Source organism: Ranitomeya imitator, chromosome 2, assembly GCF_032444005.1.
Source record: "Ranitomeya imitator isolate aRanImi1 chromosome 2, aRanImi1.pri, whole genome shotgun sequence".
NCBI lineage: Eukaryota > Metazoa > Chordata > Amphibia > Anura > Dendrobatidae > Ranitomeya > Ranitomeya imitator.
Window position 1 is genome coordinate 372101061 of NC_091283.1, and position 12887 is coordinate 372113947.

Genomic DNA, 12887 nt, shown 5'->3' on the forward strand with positions numbered 1-12887 from the left:
TGTTAACTGCTTCACTTTCTAAGCCAGGGACGGTATGTGTAAAGAGCTCCATGGAGTAACCCGTTGTGTCGCCTGCTGCATTCTTCTCTGTTGTTGTTTTTGCTGAAGAGGACAAGGAAGTGACTTGTCCCTGACCGTGAACATCCACTAACGACGCGCTGCTTTTACTTTTACCAGTTTCACGAGATGAGGCAAAAGAGCTAGAGGCTGAGTCAGCAAGATAAGCCAAAACTTGCTCTTGCTGCTCCGGCTTTAAAAGCGGTTTTCCTAATCCCAGAAAAGGGAGCGTTCGAGGCCTTGTGTAGCCGGACGACGAACCTGGCTCCACAGCTCCAGACTTAGGTGCAATATTTTTTCCCCCACGACCACCTGATGCTCCACCACTACCACTACCCTCATTACCAGCTGACAATGAACGCCCCCGGCCACGACCTCTTCCACTAGACTTCCTCATTGTTTTAAAAACGTAACCAAACTAACGTTATTTGTTGCAGTCACACAACTTACACGGTGAGCTATAACTTCAGTATGATTTAGCTACCCCTTTACAGGTTGGTGAGACCACAGCGAAAATCAGGCCCAATGTTACACACTCTTTTTTTGGTGGCTGCAAATTAGAGAGATGCCCCACACGCAGGACTGTCACTGAAGCACAAATGTTAATATTAATGTCACACTATTATTTTTTTTTAATTTTTATTTTTTTCAGGAACACTTTAGAAACCCCCCAAAAAAAAAAAAATAGATTTTTGCAGGGAGAATTTAGAAAACAAATGTAACAAACTATATGCTTTCTATGGGCCACTGAGTGAGAGATGACGCACACAGGAATCAGGAGTGGCACACAAGCCCAGAGGCCAATATTTTTCTACCAATGATTGATGGAGTTATTTTCTCTGGTAGATTTTGGAACCCAAATCAAGGAAAAAAAATGTAGGCTTTCTATGGACCACAATTGGAGAGAGAGAGAGAGAGAGATGGCACACCCAGGAGTCAAGACTGGCACACAAGCAGAAAGGCCAATATTAATCTCCCACTGTTTTTTTTTTTTTTTTTTTTTTTTTTTTTTTCAGGGAGACTTTAGAAAAAAAAATAATAAAAAAAATATGATTTTATCAGGAAGAATTTAGAAACCAAATAAAATAAAATGATTTTTTCAGGGAGAATTTATAAAACAAATAAAAACAAAAATAGGCGTTCTATGGCCCACTGACTGAGAGATGACGCACACAGGAGTCAGGAGTGGCACACAAACCCAGAGGCCAATATTTTTCTACCAATGATTGATGTAGTTATTTTCTCTGGTAGATTTTAGAACCCAAATCAAGGAAAAAAAATATAGGCTTTCTATGGACCACAATTGGAGAGAGAGAGAGAGAGAGAGAGAGAGAGAGAGAGAGAGAGATGGCACACCCAGGAGTCAAGACTGGCACACAAGCAGAAAGGCCAATATTAATCTCCCACTGTTTTTTTTGGTTGTTTTTTTTTTTTTTTTTTTCAGGGAGACTTTAGAAAAAAAAATAATAAAAAAAATATGATTTTATCAGGAAGAATTTAGAAACCAAATAAAATAAAATGATTTTTTCAGGGAGAATTTATAAAACAAATAAAACCAAAAATAGGCGTTCTATGGCCCACTGACTGAGAGATGACGCACCCAGGAGTCAAGACTGGCACACAAGCAGAAAGGCCAATATTAATCTCCCACTGTTTTTTTTGGTTGTTTTTTTTTTTTTTTTTTCAGGGAGACTTTAGAAAAAAAAATAATAAAAAAAATATGATTTTATCAGGAAGAATTTAGAAACCAAATAAAATAAAATGATTTTTTCAGGGAGAATTTATAAAACAAATAAAACCAAAAATAGGCGTTCTATGGCCCACTGACTGAGAGATGACGCACCCAGGAGTCAAGACTGGCACACAAGCAGAAAGGCCAATATTAATCTCCCACTGTTTTTTTTTTTTTTTTTCAGGGAGACTTTAGAAAAAAAAATAATAAAAAAAATATGATTTTATCAGGAAGAATTTAGAAACCAAATAAAATAAAATGATTTTTTCAGGGAGAATTTAGAAAACAAATAAAACCAAAAATAGGCGTTCTATGGCCCACTGACTGAGAGATGACGCACACAGGAGTCAGGAGTGGCACACAAACCCAGAGGCCAATATTTTTCTACCAATGATTGATGTAGTTATTTTCTCTGGTAGATTTTAGAACCCAAATCAAGGAAAAAAAATATAGGCTTTCTATGGACCACAATTGGAGAGAGAGAGAGAGAGAGAGAGAGAGAGAGAGAGAGAGAGAGATGGCACACCCAGGAGTCAAGACTGGCACACAAGCAGAAAGGCCAATATTAATCTCCCACTGTTTTTTTGGTTGTTTTTTTTTTTTTTTTTTCAGGGAGACTTTAGAAATAAAAATAATAAAAAAAATATGATTTTATCAGGAAGAATTTAGAAACCAAATAAAATAAAATGATTTTTTCAGGGAGAATTTAGAAAACAAATAAAACCAAAAATATGCGTTCTATGGCCCACTGACTGAGAGAGAGAGAGAGATGGAACGCTTAGTACTGGCACACAAGCCCAAAGGGCAATATTAATCTCCCTTTTTTTTTCCAGGGAGAATTTCTGAAACCCAAAAAAAAAATAAAATAGGCTTTCTATGGCCCACTATTTGTGAGAGAGATGGGACGCTCAGGACTGGCACAGATGGCACGCTCAGGACTGGCACAGAAGCCCAGAGGCCAATATTAATCTCCCTTTTTTTCTGGGAGAATTTATAAAACCAAAAAAATATTTAAATAGGCTTTCTATGGCCCACTATTTGTGAGAGAGATGGCACGCTCAGGACTGGCACAGATGGCACGCTCACAACTGGCACACAAGCCCAGAGGCCAATATTAATCTCCCTTTTTTCAGGGAGAATTTCTAAAACCCAAAAAAAAAATAAAATAGGCTTTCTATGGCCCACTATTTGTGAGAGAGATGGGACGCTCAGGACTGGCACAGATGGCACGCTCAGGACTGGCACAGAAGCCCAGAGGCCAATATTAATCTCCCTTTTTTTCTGGGAGAATTTATAAAACCAAAAAAATATTTAAATAGGCTTTCTATGGCCCACTATTTGTGAGAGAGATGGCACGCTCAGGACTGGCACAGATGGCACGCTCACAACTGGCACACAAGCCCAGAGGCCAATATTAATCTCCCTTTTTTCAGGGAAAATTGATAAAACAAAAAAAAAAATTAAATAGGCTTTCTATGGCCCACTATTTGTGAGAGAGATGGCACGCTCAGGGCTGGCTGGCACAGATGGCACGCTCAGGACTGGCACACAAGCCCAGAGGCCAATATTAATCTCCCTTTTTTTCTGGGAGAATTTATAAAACCAAAAAAATATTTAAATAGGCTTTCTATGGCCCACTATTTGTGAGAGAGATGGCACGCTCAGGACTGGCACAGATGGCACGCTCACAACTGGCACACAAGCCCAGAGGCCAATATTAATCTCCCTTTTTTCAGGGAAAATTGATAAAACAAAAAAAAAAATTAAATAGGCTTTCTATGGCCCACTATTTGTGAGAGAGATGGCACGCTCAGGGCTGGCTGGCACAGATGGCACGCTCAGGACTGGCACACAAGCCCAGAGGCCAATATTAATCTCCCTTTTTTTCTGGGAGAATTTATAAAACCAAAAAAATATTTAAATAGGCTTTCTATGGCCCACTATTTGTGAGAGAGATGGCACGCTCAGGACTGGCACAGATGGCACGCTCACAACTGGCACACAAGCCCAGAGGCCAATATTAATCTCCCTTTTTTCAGGGAAAATTTATAAAACAAAAAAAAAAATTAAATAGGCTTTCTATGGCCCACTATTTGTGAGAGAGATGGCACGCTCAGGGCTGGCACAGATGGCACGCTCAGGACTGGCACACAAGCCCAGAGGCCAATATTAATCTCCCTTTTTTTCAGGGAGAATTTATAAAACCAAAAAAAAAAATAAATAGGCTTTCTATGGCCCACTATTTGTGAGAGAGATGGCACACTCAGGACTGGCACACAAGCCCAAAGGCCAATATTAATCTCCCACTGTATTTTTATCAGGGAGAATTTATACACCCCACAAAAAAAAATACAGAAAAATGAAAAGGCTTTCTATGGCCCACTATGTGAGAGAGATGGCACACACAGGGATGGCACTCTAGCAGAAATGCCAAATTGCCAATCTTAATCTCCCACCAAAAAAAAAAAAAAAAAAAAAACAGGGAATGTCCTACAATTACTATCTCCCTGCCTGCAGTAATCTCAGCCAGGTATGGCAGGCAGCTACTATCTCCCTGCCTGCAGTAATCTCAGCCAGGTATGGCAGGCAGCAATAAGGAGTGGACTGATGCACAAATGAAATAAAAAGTGTGGACAAACAAAAAAGATAGCTGTGCAGAAAGGAAGGAACAAGAGGATTTGTGCTTTGAAAAAAGCAGTTGGTTTGCACAGCGGCGTACACACAGCAATGCAGCTATCAGGGAGCCTTCTAGGGCAGCCCAATGAGCTACAGCGCTGAGGGGAAAAAAAAAAAAAAAAAAACTTCCACTGTCCCTGCACACCGAGGGTGGTGTTGGACAGTGCAAATCGCTGCAGCACAAGCGGTTTTGTGGTTAATGGACCCTGCCTAACGCTATCCCTGCTTCTGACAAAGCGGCAGCAACCTCTCCCTAAGCTCAGATCAGCAGCAGTAAGATGGCGGTCGGCGGGAACGCCTCTTTATAGCCCCTGTGACGTCGCAGACAGCAAGCCAATCACTGCAATGCCCTTCTCTAAGATGGTGGGGACCAGGACCTATGTCATCACGCTGCCCACACTCTGCGTTTACCTTCATTGGCTGAGAAATGGCGCTTTTCGCGTCATTGAAACGCGACTTTGGCGCGAAAGTCGCGTACCGCATGGCCGACCCCGCACAGGGGTCGGATCGGGTTTCATGAAACCCCGACTTAGCCAAAAGTCGGCGACTTTTGAAAATGTTCGACCCGTTTCGCTCAACCCTAATTACAATTAAACTTTCATATAATATAGATTCATTATCCACCAACTGAAATTTGTCAGGTCTTTTATTGTTTTAATACTGATGATTTTGGCATACAACTCCTGATAACCCAAAAAACCTGTCTCAATAAATTAGCATATTTCACCCATCCAATCAAATCAAAGTGTTTTTTAATAACAAACAAAAAAACCAACAAATAATAATGTTCAGTTATGCACTCAATACTTGGTCGGGAATCCTTTGGCAGAAATGACTGCTTCAATGCGGCGTGGCATGGAGGCAATCAACCTGTGACACTGCTGAGATGTTATGGAGGCCCAGGATGCTTCAATAGCGGCCTTAAGCTCATCCAGAGTGTTGGGTCTTGCGTCTCTCAACTTTCTCTTCACAATATCCCACAGATTCTCTATGGGGTTCAGGTCAGGAGAGTTGGCAGGCCAATTGAGCACAGTAATACCATGGTCAGTAAACCATTTACCAGTGGTTTTGGCACTGTGAGCAGGTGCCAGGTCGTGCTGAAAAATGAAATCTTCATCTCCATAAAGCATTTCAGCCGATGGAAGCATGAAGTGCTCCAAAATCTCCTGATAGCTAGCTGCATTGACCCTGCCCTTGATGAAACACAGTGGACCAACACCAGCAGCTGACATGGCACCCCACACCATCACTGACTGTGGGTACTTGACACTGGACTTCAGGCATTTTGGCATTTCCTTCTCCCCAGTCTTCCTCCAGACTCTGGCACCTTGATTTCCGAATGACATGCAAAATTTGCTTTCATCAGAAAAAAGTACTTGGGACCACTTAGCAACAGTCCAGTGCTGCTTCTCTGTAGCCCAGATATAAATTTCACCGCACTCTCAAAGGGAATATAATGCCAAATTTTTAACAAATTTATTAAATGTGTTCAGGGAGCATAACAGAATATTTCAAAAAAGCGATAAGAGACGTTTCGGCTCCACCAGAGCCTTCATCATAATCGCTGTAGACGATAAAGAAAATAACCAAAATAAGAAAGAAACAAAATGTAACACAAAACAATCAATGCATGGTAGATCCTTATATCCATAAGAGTCCCCAGAGGTCCAGGTCATCCTAATTGGAAATAGATCAATGAGCATATGTACAACTATTTACAAATATATACAAATATATGCACACATCGAGGGACTCCCTATACAGTACATTAGGGACTGGTATAATTAAAATAATAACAACATATTGTTACCTTGTTTGGAGAGTTTAGTGCGTATAGGGAGAATAGGGATAGGGATCCCAGTGATGCTGCAGAGAATAGGAGAAGTACATTAGTACGTATGTACTGAAGAGAGGAGCCAGGGAAGAGAAGAGGTTAAGTAGGGGGTAGATACCTATATTTACGTAATGCCCAGGCGTATCTGCGCAATGTAGGGACAACTTTGGATCTGTAATGGCAGACATGTTTAATGTAAGTGAATATATAAAAAGAAGAAAGTGCTGGGTTGGTGGAAGTATAAAGTCGCCATGGTATTTACCTTAATGGAGGAAGGAGGTAGCGGCGCTCCCGTGCCTAGCTGCAGTGTTAGCTGTCAGTATGGCTGTTGTACAGCATTTTTAAAGCACTGCAGAGCGCGAAACCGGAAGTGGCTGGTCCGAAACCGGAAGTGGCTGGTCCGAAACCAGAAGTGGCTGGTCCGAAACCAGAAGTGACGTTTCTCTGAGTGTGGGGACTGACTGAGCATGTGCTGGCTGTAGCCATGGAGATAGGAACGCCATACAGGAGCTAGGAGAGGCCGTAGAGGCAACGGTGTGGAGTGAAAGGCATAGGAATGGACTGAACATAGAGCGGAAGTCCCGCCCTGTTAAACTGTGTGTATATGTATATTGGCTATGGCAGAGCAAGCAGGAAATGTTAGTGAGGGCTGTAAGGAGGGCTGTATGGTATACAGTGGGTGATAGAGTGCTGTAGACTGGGCAGAGATTATGAGGATAATCAAAAATAGAGATAGGGAAAAAAATAATATACACATATTGTAGTGGTCGATCTTACAGAGGAAAAAAAAATAAAAAAAATATATATATATATATATATATATATATATATATATATATATAACCCAAAGGTCATGGAACAAGAGTAAAAAGAGTACAAACTCACCTAGGATCGTGGTATGCTAGCGAGTCTGGAAAAAATGGAAAAAATATTAGTAAAGATGTTCATAGGAGCCAGTCCACTTCTCTATTAAGGCCCTTTGGTGTCATTGTATCCAACTTGTGGATCCAATATGTTTCCCGTGATTTGAGTAGCCTAATGTGGTCCCCACCTCTTCTGGGGCGAGGAACATGTTCGATGATTTGAAATTTTAACTGGGCCACTGTGTGTCTGGATTTGATGAAGTGGTCTGGCAGGGGTAGCCAGGTCTTGCCACACCTAATTGTCGATTTGTGGCTAGCGATTCGATCTTTAATCCGTTGTGTGGTTTCCCCCACATATAGGAGGCCACAAGGACACTTCACTAGGTATACCACAAAGTTTGAATTGCAAGTAAAAAAATCTTTGATTGGGTAGGACCGTCCAGTCCTCGGGTGGGTGATGTTTTCTGACCTAATCACATTCGAACAGGCAGCGCAACTGAGGCAGGGGAATGTACCGTTACGGCGGGAAGACAGAAGTTTGTGTGTGGTATTGGGGCGTGTACTCCCTATATCGGCTCTCACTAATTTGTCTTTGATATTGGGTGGTCTTTTTGTACACATTAGTACTGGTTCCCCAAAGGTCTTGATGTCAGGATAGGCCTTGGACAGGAGCGGCCAGTGTTTTCTGATGATGGAATGTACTTTGGGTATGAGCGGGTGATAGGTATGTACGAACAGAACTCTCTCAACTGTGTGTCTTGGTGGAGAGGGAGACTGTGGTGTTAAGGCATGTGTTTTCTCTTCCTGTAGCAACCGATTGGGGTAGTGTCTTTGTTGGAACTTCTGAGCCACTGTGCTTAATCTGTCCTTGCGAATTATTGGATCAGAGACAATACGTGACACCCTGTTAAACTGCGAACGCGGTAGACTGTTTTTCATAGATCTTGGGTGGCAGCTGGTATAGTGGAGTAGGCTGTTGCAGTCCGTTGGTTTGCAATATAGGTCTGTAGTGAGATGTCCCTGAAAATCCAGAAGAACTCTAGTGTCTAAGAATGGTACAGATTTTTTGTCATGGTGGATGGTAAATTGGAGCTCAGGGAGGATGGAATTGAGTTGGGAATGAAAAGACATCAGTAGTTCAGTTGTGCCTGTCCAAATGAAAAATATATCATCAATGTACCAGTGATAGCTTAGAATATGTTGCCGAAAGAGGTCATTGGTGTACATATGCGTGATTTCGAAGAAATTCATGAAGGCATTGGCATACGCGGGCGCAACGTTCGAGCCCATTGCTGTGCCGCATCTCTGGACATAGAATGTGTCTCCCGAAAGAAAGTAGTTCTCGTAAAGTACTATGTGTAGAAGGTCAAGACAGAACTGGATGGCGTTACTGGACATGTTAGATAGTTGCAATAGGTACTTAGTGGCTTCCATGCCCTTACTGTGTTGGATTGAAGTGTAGAGGCTGTTGACGTCTAGTGTAACTAGGGTACTGCCAGGGGGTACTGAGTCTAGTTGTCTAATGGTACTAAGAAAATGTCCGGTGTCCAAAAGGAAGGATTGAGTATTTTTGATGAGTGGCGTCAGGATTTTCTCAAGGAAAGTGGAGAGGGGAGATAATATGGAATCAGTTGAAGCTACAATAGGCCTGGTTATTTTCTTTATCGTCTACAGCGAGTATGATGAAGGCTCTGGTGGAGCCGAAACGTCTCTTATCGCTTTTTTGAAATATTCTGTTATGCTCCCTGAACACATTTAATAAATTTGTTAAAAATTTGGCATTATATTCCCTTTGAGAGTGCGGTGAAATTTATATTTGGCTATTTACGGGACCATTCGGTCCGTTGCACCTGCACCCCAATTCTCTGACAGAGTGCACGCTATATCTATCACTCTCTGTAGCCCAGGTCAGGCGCCTCTGCCGCTGTTTATGGTTCAAAAGTGGCTTTACCTGGGGAATGCGGCACCTGTAGCCCATTTCCTGCACACGCCTGTGCACGGTGGCTCTGGATGTTTCCACACCAGACTCAGTCCACTGCTTCCTCAGGTTCCCCAAGGTCTGGAATCGGTCCTTCTCCACAATCTTCCTCAGGGTCCGGTCTCCTCTTCTCGTTGTACAGCGTTTTCTGCCACATTGTTTCCTTCCAACAGACTTACCATTGAGGTGCCTTGATACAGCACTCTGGGAACAGCCTATTTGTTGAGAAATTTCTTTCTGGGTCTTACCCTCTTGCTTGAGGGTGTCAATGATGGCCTTCTTGACATCTGTCAGGTCGCTAGTCTTACCCATGATGGGGGTTTTGAGTAATGAACCAGGCAGGGAGTTTATAAAAGCCTCAGGTATCTTTTGCATGTGTTTACAGTTAATTAGTTGATTCAGAAGATTAGGGTAATAGGTCGTTTAGAGAACCTTTTCTTGATATGCTAATTTATTGAGACAGGTTTTTTGGGTTATCAGGAGTTGTATGCCAAAATCATCAGTATTAAAACAATAAAAGACCTGACAAATTTCAGTTGGTGGATAATGAATCTATAATATATGAAAGTTTAATTGTAATCATTACATTATGGTAAATAATGAAATTTAACACTATATGCTAATTTTTTGAGAAGGACCTGTATAAGACCACTATGTTGATTGCCTTGTGCATTTGCATCTGCACTAGTGTGGCATTAGCTTTTTCTCAGTAGCCATTGAGGCATTGATTGTTGTATGTCTGTTATTATCATTTGTTCCTTGGCTTTGATTTTCCTTAGGACCATATGGTACTGTGATATCAGCGGGTTTATATATAGGCATGCACTGTATTTTTGATAGTGGGGATATGAGAGCACTTTACAGAGACTATTAGTATTTTATAGAGACTATTTGTATTACATGTATTGCTATACGGCTAAATTATAGGCCATCACGTTGTATATATCTATCTCTATTTTTGGGAGGGGAAGGGGATGTGGTTAGTCATTTTCCTTATATTAGGAAATGTCTGTTGTGCACGTTTGTTTTGTGCATTTGCATTTTTAAATGCTTTTAGTCTTGTTTTTTTTGTGTGATGTATTATGATTATTATTGTTATATTTCTTCAATAAAAACTTTGTACTTTTTGGGAATTGTTTGAGGTGCTCCCATTTTTGTGGACATGATCTTTTCTTTCCTTGGTTACCTTTGTAGTTTTTCAGTCCATGGTGAGCCCCAACATCATTATTACATTCAGTGGTGCCCTCCGCTTTCTCTATTCTATTAAACAGAAATTAGACCACAGTGTAGATTTGGTGGACCCTAGATGAAACCCTAAATGTTCTGCACAAGGATCTCAAGGCCTTTACTGATCATGGCACATCACGTAGAGGTTTTCACCACCTAATAGTTGGTTTACCATGCCCCAATCTTTTCAGATTTTAATTTTCTGCTCAACCCCTTCAACCCCCTGCTCAACTCCTTTGTTACCTAGAAACTTGATTCTCATGGATAGAACAATAGTTTTAGATTTTAACCCCGCTAGAGGGACTTGAACTTGCAATTATTTGACTTCTTACAGTAAAATAATAAAATGAATCATCTCTTATGAAGCCCGGCATAGGTCTTGTGGGAGTGGGGGACTTCTGAGGGCCTTTGGCTGTCATGGAAAGCCATCCGCACTCTACAATCGTGTCCCATTGGGTCTTTTAGTGCTGGTTCAGATGTTCTGAATTGTGCTACTCATCTTAAACTTGAAGTTTGTATTTTTGTTATTTCCTCTCGTTGCTCTAAGAGCCATAACTTTTTTATTGTTCTGTCACCATGGCCATTTGAGGGCTTTTTTTTTTTTTTTTTTTTAATGGAATGAGTTGTAGTTGGGACATGCAGCTTTACTAGCCAATGTACTGAAAAACGGTAAAAAAAAAATCCAAGTGTGGTGAAATTGAGAAAAATAAAAATTCCAACAATGTTTTTTGGGTTTTGCTAAGTCCACTTAAATAGATATAGCGCAGCTGTGAGCCGAGAGTGGCCGGGTCCTGATGCGGTGTCCACCGCTGTCGGCGTGAAAGCCCCACTCTCAGCTCACAGCTGCGCTATATCTATTTAAGCGGACCACCATTAAGTGATAACCCACGGATCTATCACACATACTGAGGTCATCCTTCAGTACGTAACTGACGAAGGCCACACTAGGCCGAAACGTTTTTTCGTACTACGGAATAAAAAACCTCAAGTTTAATTCAAGTTGAGTGCCGGGTTCTTGTAACAACTCTGCTGGCATCACGTCATGGCCTCACATCTCTCACACTATCTTACCCACTGCTCCAGGTCATGATGTGGTTTCTGTTTCATGCCAGCTCCATGTTCTGTGTCTCTGCTCTGTGCATGCTTCATGGCTATGTGTATAGGGGGCCGGCGCCTGAACTCTCTGGTTCTTATAGGAATCAGGTGCATCTGTCTAATCAGTTCCTGACCAATTATCAAGAGGCCTCCTGTATATAGTGCAGCTCCACCCTGTGGTCTGGGCCTGTGCAACTTACTCCCTCAGTCAGTTCTTAGCTGCTGAGGTGCCAGGTCCTGTCTCGGTTACTCTTTCTTGTCTGCCACCCAGGGAGGCGTTGTACCCTGGTCTTGTCCTGTGTAGCCACCCAGAGGGGCATCATACCCTGGCTTGTGTCTGTCTCTGTGTCTTGTCTTGTTCCTGACTCTGTCTTAGTCTAGTCCTATTCCTCTGTCTGTTTATATCTGTCTTGGTTTGCCTTTTCTGCTCTGTTCGTCACTGTCTGTGGCTCTGCTTCTCTTTGCTCTGCACTCTGACCTTGCTTTACACTCTGTGGCTTTGCTCTGTGGCTCCGCTCTTTGCGGTTCTACCTGGCTCCGCTCTTTGCGGTTCTACCTGGCTCCGCTCTTTGCGGTTCTACCTGGCTCCGCTCTTTGCGGTTCTACCTGGCTTCGCTCTTTGCGGTTCTACCTGGCTTCGCTCTTTGCGGTTCTACCTGGCTCCGCTTCCAGCGGCTCCGCTCTTGGCTCCGCCTCCAGCGGCTCCGCTCTTGGCTCCGCCTCTTGCGGCTCCGTCCTTGGCTTTGCCTTCTCCTTCTCTTAGTTCCACCTTCTACTCGTACTCAGCCTCCTGCATTTCTGTTCTTGGTTGTAGCTCTTGTGCTTTCTCTCTGCATCCGCTCTTGCGGTCTTTCTCTACTTGTTACTTAGTCCTCCTGTCTGAACAGGTTCCTACCTGTTTTACATACCTGCCTGCAGACCGGTCCCTACCGGTTCTTCCTATGTTCCAGCCATACCTGCCTGCCTACCAGAGAGCCAGTCGTGTCCGCCTGCCCGCCAGTGTTTGTTGTACCCGTCTGCCTGCCTGTGTCCCAGCCGTGCCCGCCTGTCAGCCAGTGTGCCAGCCGTGCCCGCTCCATTCTTTAGTGGGATCAGCAGCCACAGCCAGACATCACCCTGGAGTGGCACCTGGTAGCTTCCTATTGCACAAGTCTGACCTCACCATCAGAGGCTCCAGCGAACACCTAGGAAGCTACTTAGTTACGCCTAGTAAGTTTCCCTTACAACTACACCAACTCTTGAGGGACTACAGGTCCTAGAACAACATTACATCAGACTTACCACGCAGACTCCCTCTGCGACACATATCGGCCATTCACAATTCTGCCAGTCACTGTTTCACCACCATTATAACAACAGATATGCATCCATGCACATCCCAAGGAGCACACACAGCGCCCCCTAGCTGCCACAGGGGTCACTGCA

The 12887-nt window shown here is 42.9% G+C and overlaps 1 long non-coding RNA gene across 1 annotated transcript; it reads right to left on the reverse strand.

Moving 5' to 3' along the window:
- Positions 1-5903: 5903 nt before the first annotated feature.
- LOC138663981 (uncharacterized) lies at positions 5904-6936 on the reverse strand. Its single transcript, XR_011318264.1, has 4 exons — positions 6562-6936; positions 6418-6471; positions 6276-6331; positions 5904-6142 (listed from the first exon to the last, which is right to left on the reverse strand). It is a non-coding gene; the product is annotated as an uncharacterized lncRNA (long non-coding RNA).
- Between the last annotated feature and the right edge of the window lie 5951 nt (positions 6937-12887).